The sequence below is a fragment of the Piliocolobus tephrosceles genome, chromosome 5, assembly GCF_002776525.5.
Source record: "Piliocolobus tephrosceles isolate RC106 chromosome 5, ASM277652v3, whole genome shotgun sequence".
In the NCBI taxonomy this organism is placed as follows: Eukaryota; Metazoa; Chordata; class Mammalia; order Primates; family Cercopithecidae; genus Piliocolobus; species Piliocolobus tephrosceles.
The window spans coordinates 21,703,646-21,709,645 of NC_045438.1; positions in this window are offsets into that span (position 1 = coordinate 21,703,646).

The following is a 6,000-nucleotide window of genomic DNA, read 5'->3' on the forward strand; positions in this document are numbered from 1 at the left end:
TCCCTACTGTCTAACACAGTGCTTGACAAATAGGTAAGGAAGTGTATTAGTCTGCCTGGCACCACAATAAAATCCATGGACTGGGTGTTTTAAACAAGACAAATTTCTCACAGTTCTGGATATGCCAAGATCAAGGCTCCAGCAGGGTCAGTTTCTGGTGGGGCCTCTCTTCTTGGCCTGCAGACAGCTGCCTTCTCTTGGTGTCCCCACATGGCTTTTCCTCTGTGTGCTCTCAGAGAGACAGCATGTAAGCCCAGAAGTCAGTGAGCTCTGGTCTTTTTCTCTTCTTGTAAGGACACTAGTCCAATCAAATTAGGACCCCAGTGTTATAGCCTCATTTAACCTTGATTACTTCCTTAAAGACCCTATCTGTAAATGGAGTCACATTATGGGTTAGGACCTCAGCATATGAATTTTCAAGGGGGCAAATTTCACTGCATAACAGTAAACTTTGTAATAAAAAGTATTGAATGAATGACATTATTCTTATTTTCAGAAATGTTTTTCTCAATTACTTGCAGATGTCTGAATTCCTTTAGAAATAGATAAACTTTGAGCAGCAGAGATGAATGGTTTAAGATAGAAATATTTGGGTGAGGCAATTTATTGAAAATCATTTACTCTAAAGTGTAATGAGTTGATTAGTCACCATTCTACATGACTGAGTGCACCTTGTTCCAGTTCAGACAGAGAGGATGGATTCTGGCATTGGAGGGTTGGGGAAAGTGAACTGGAACTGAGAAAGATGGGGATATTGAGTTATTAGAAAAGAAAAGACAAAATATTCTCTCATGTTCTGATAGTGATGAAGATTGAGTGACTAGGAGCTAATTTGGAGGTGATATAATAAAGCAATGATGGCCAGAACGTCTAGCTAGAGGCATATGAGACTGATCCCAGCTCCTCCAACTTTTACAATTGCAGCCAACTTATTTACCTATCTGTAATTCAATCTGCCTCATCAAATAAATGAAGATTATAGTATCACCTAATTTACAACTTTGTGGTGGTGGTTAAATAAAAACATATAGTGCACATTCCAGTTGCTAGACATAGTTAGCATTATAAGAAATTAGAAATATTGATACTATTTTTAATATTATTAGACACTCAAATGAGGTGTCAGTGATACAGCATTGAGCATAATAGGCAAAGATTCCTGCTCAGGTAGAGCTTGCTCTAGTACAACATCTGTGCATGTGTGTGTGTCTGTGTGTCTGCTTGTGTACAGCTTCGGAGCAACACTGATTGTCTTTGAACACACCACACATAACAAAATTGATTTAATAATTAATGTCTTCTTACAGGGTCACTTTCAGTGTAATGGACTTCATTCCCAGAGCACTAATTTATAGAGGCTGTGACTGTCAAGGCACAAAATAAAAATGTTGGAAATACTGTCAACTATATTACAAAGATGTCCACTTGAGTTTTAAATATTTGGGAAGAATGATGAAAAGTTACTAAAATAACTACTTTGTCTAAAATCATGTAATTATATAAACATGGAAATGATTAACATAATATAGAAGAAAAATCTATTTTCTGATTACTTTCATTGGCAGATTTTGTTATTTCCCTGATCGGTGTTGAGGTACCTTTCTGACACTTACAAAATCCCTTTTTATGGATGTTCCTTCAAAGCATTTATTCTCAGATCACTCAGACTGAAAATGGAAATGTGTTTGGAACAATGACTAGTGTTATGTGGAGCATTTTCCTACAGTGTTCATTTGTCTTCTTTCCTGTTAAGCCCTTAAATTGCTGCCAAGTCGTGTCAAAGAACCATAGCAACAACAGGAGGTAGTTTCTATTCACCTGAAAATTCATTAATCACAATTTCCCTTCGAATCTAGATAGAATCTTTAGCTGAAGTGTGTGTAGTTTTTTATAATCTTTTGTTAGGGAAGGGTTGGTAGTAACTATTTTAGAATATATAAATATTAAATCCCCTGAATATAAAAAATGACTTTAAAAATTCAAAATGCCATTTACTAATTATTTATATTTTAATCAATATGTTTGTTTCACCAGAAAGAACCAAAATCTTTCATTTGAAATTTTTGTGCTCTGGAAGCAAAACAATATTAGTTCAATAAGTGCACATTTAAGATTCTATTTATCTTCTTCAATGGGTGTCTGTAAGCCACAGATAATTAAATTTGGGGTTTCTTTGTTTAGAGGCTACAAATGTGTTTATTTAAGTCACTCCTATGTTCAACAACTATTTTCGTAAAAGGGAGGAGTAGGCTCATACATTTACTCATCAAGCATTTTCTTGGAACCTGTTATGTGCAGGGCCTGAGCTCGGTATGATGTACGAAGATAATTAAAATATGAAACAAAAGGGAAGATAAATACTTAAGTAGGGAAATAAAAAGAATATGTAGTAGAGAAATTTTGTTGATTGAGCTGATATATTTTGCCCAGTTCTTTGTAGTTTTGAGTTTTGTGTTTTTTGTAGTTTTGATTTATAGTTTTCTGCACTCAATTGAGGCTTTTAATAAGTTTCCTTAATTTATTTTTGGTTCTCACGATGAATTATTTTAGAAATATAATACCCCCGTGAGTCTTAAGGGTAGTGTTTTCTTTCCTTGTGTTGTTAGTTTTCTATAATATTCATGGTGGACCTTTTCTGTCAGTCAGCTTCAAATGATGTACACTTGTTTCTGTATTTTACCACGAGAAAGAAAAGAGTGCTTTTCATTTGTGAAGTAGAAATAGTAATAGTGCTTCACATAGAGTGGTGTTGTGACAATTAGAGTTAATTGTTTAAAAGCATAACAATGTCTGGCACATAGTAAGTGCTGCAAAATGTAGTAAAATAAAATAAATAAAATAAAATACACCTTATTCTCCATTCCAGTCATTGTCTACTTGCTTGTTGTGGTTGACTTAAGTCAACTTACTTTTTCTTTTTGGTAGAAATGGTAGCTATCCCAAAATTCTTGAGTTTCAAGTAAAAGTGAAAGCAAACTTCAGCCAAATCATACCACTTAAACAGACATTTATTAACTAAATATTGATTAGTAAGAGAACATATAAAACAAAAATTAAAACAAATATTTTGTACAACTCATTTTATAGTTTCTGGATAGCTCCAATTCTCCAGCCATGAAGTGCTTTGATCTCTACCCTGAATGAAAGTTTTGCTAGAACCAAATGCCGAAATTCTAGAGACAAGACATTTCAGCTTTGTAGACTCTCAGATGCTCAGAATCAGGATAGTGAGGCACTTATCACAGGTGCGAAATTTAAGGAGGTGCCAAAAACTCAGTAATCAGGAGTGGTAATATTTTTAAAAATAATTCTTTTACAAAAAGAATTTATTTATTTAGAGACTGGGTTATGAGACTGGCTAATTTTTGCATTTTTGGTAGAGACACGGCTTCACTATATTGCCAAAACTTGTTTCAAACTCCTGGCCTCAAGTGATCCACCTGCCTCAGCCACCCAAAGTTCTGGGATTACAGGCATGAGCCACTGCACCCCACCAGGAGGGTATTTTAAGGCAGGATTGAAAAAAAAATTTTAAAAAAAAATCATAAAGAAAATATCAAAATGTTACATAATGGGAGGCTGTTTGCTTTACGTCTCTGGGTTACTGTGCAGCAAGAGAAGTTATATCCAAGTAACCAGTGGTTCTGGGGTTGCCAAATGGCTTTATAGGGGTCAACAATGGCATGAATTGACAATGGCATCCCCTTGGCATCACAGCAGATAACATGGAGCTTTATATATAGCCACGTTCTTTTACTGTAGAGATATTATTAACTTGTTTCACTTAGTTCAAAATGTGGGAGAATATTTTTGTAAATGTATATAGGGGCACACTTCTTTTCTTTGCTGAACTCAGATTCTAGTATGCCTTGATGGGGCACTGCTCAGATCCCTCACTAGTGCACCTCTGGAGGTAGGAGGAAGTAGAGATTTAGTCCAAGGGATTATCTCTAAAGGCAAGACTTTTGGCCTTTCAGGGTTCTTCTACTTTGTCATGCATATTAGGAGGAGTCAGTGTCTCTGTAAAACAATCAACCCAAAAAACCCAAAACTACATACTTCAAGTATTTTAAATTTCATCATTGAGAGTTTCATCATACTACATGCTAATCTACTGGCCATTATATCCACCTGTAAAAACCCATTTCTGAGATCCAATAAGCTAATTAGCAAAGAGTAACAGTTCCTGATTAGAGCTCTCACTGACTGCCTGTGGGCCCTGCATTCTTGATGGTAAATTACGTGACCACTCCCAAATGTGAAATTTGAATTACAGTGAAACCGCCCCTAGATTTGAGTTGGTATCTTCTTTTGTCTCTACTCGTTTGTTTTCTAAGAAGCTAAAACATCAGAATTATGGGAAAATCCCTAATTTCCCACAGGCAGTAGTATTTGGGCTCATCTTGACTCCATACATACATATAATTTTATTTAAGGAGACTACATCTCCCAGAGTTCAACAAACATTTCTCCTCCACAATTCTTGCCCAGTTATTTTCTAGGGATTTTAGTCACTAATTTTACATAGAAAGAGATAGACTTACTGAGGCTTCAGGGAGACCAACACATAGGTTTCGGCACTCTGTCTGGTAAGAGGTATATTCCTTGATTTCTAGCTTCTATCATAAATGCCTTGTACTTCTGTGCCAGTAGCAGATAGAGGGGTGAAGACAAAGCATTTTCTTTTTCTTTCAAGGCAGCAAATTTTCATTGCTTGAGCATATATTGTGCAGGGGTCAGTAATTGTCTTCCCACCCAACTGTCAGTTGCAATTATTTTCAGATTCTGGCAACAATATGACTCTTAGTCCTGGTTAGTTAACTTACTCTTTCATCAAATGTTTATGGAATTTTTCCTACATGCGAGGTGCTATTTTAGGCACTGGGAACACAGATAAAATATGCCTGCCTTTATAAAGCTTAAATTCTTGTTTTGCCTTTTCATCTTATTCTGTGAATTCATGGAGTAGCAGTAAGAAGAGCTGCTAGATAGATGTCATTTGACACTGAAGCCCAACCTAAAACACTTTGGCATATCTAGTGAATTTTAAATATTAGGGTAATCACTTTGATCTTTTCTCATATCCATAAATTACTCATTAAGGAAATTTAAATTGTTAAATAAAGCTGCACAGCATTTTATATATCTTCTACATGGACTTTTAACACAATTCGTTTAGTATTTTAATGTTTCAGAAGCATTTCAGTCCATCCACCACATTATTTATGGGCAGAGTTGGCTCAGAAAGATGAAGTAAACTGCTTAAGAGATATTCCTAATTAAGTAAAGAAGTTGAAACTCAAACCCAAGTCTTTTGACTTCAAGTTCAGTGATAATTCCATTATGCTAGTCAAATATGCAGTTTCCAGCACTTTCCATGTTGATGAATAATTCATTAAATTCATAGGGCAACAGATAATAAACTCTTCTACTAAAACAATTTCAGTTGTTTTTTTCACAATTGAATTAGGCCATGGATTTTTTCCCAGATTGCCTGTCAGTAGTTCCAAATGCTGTGTGTATTCAGTAAGCCTCTTGCTTCTTTGACCTGTTTGAGTCTGCTTATTCTGAGTGCTCAGTATCAAACACTCTTCTGATGCTACAGGCCTCCTTATAAGGACATACTCATTTCATTGTTATCAGTGAGTTGAAAACACAACCGATACTAAGGCCGCATGATATTTCTTGATCAGTTTCTATTGCATTAAAGCTCCCATTTTATATTTTGGTTTCCTTTTCCTTCTGACCAAGATATAATTTAGGAAGCATGCAAGAAAGAGCCCATCCTTTTTCCAATACCTCAGAGAAGGTAAAATCTATTTTTTCAAGCTTTAGATTTTTTTCAATCTTGATTTTCATATATTAAATGCATAATGACTCTCAAATATGTTGCTAGAAAGCTTTCTTTTATCCTCTAACAGCCCATTACATATTTAATGAGGCTCAGTCAGTTACACATTTAACATGGTCTAGTAAGCATCCATTTTAAGGAAGGCGCAT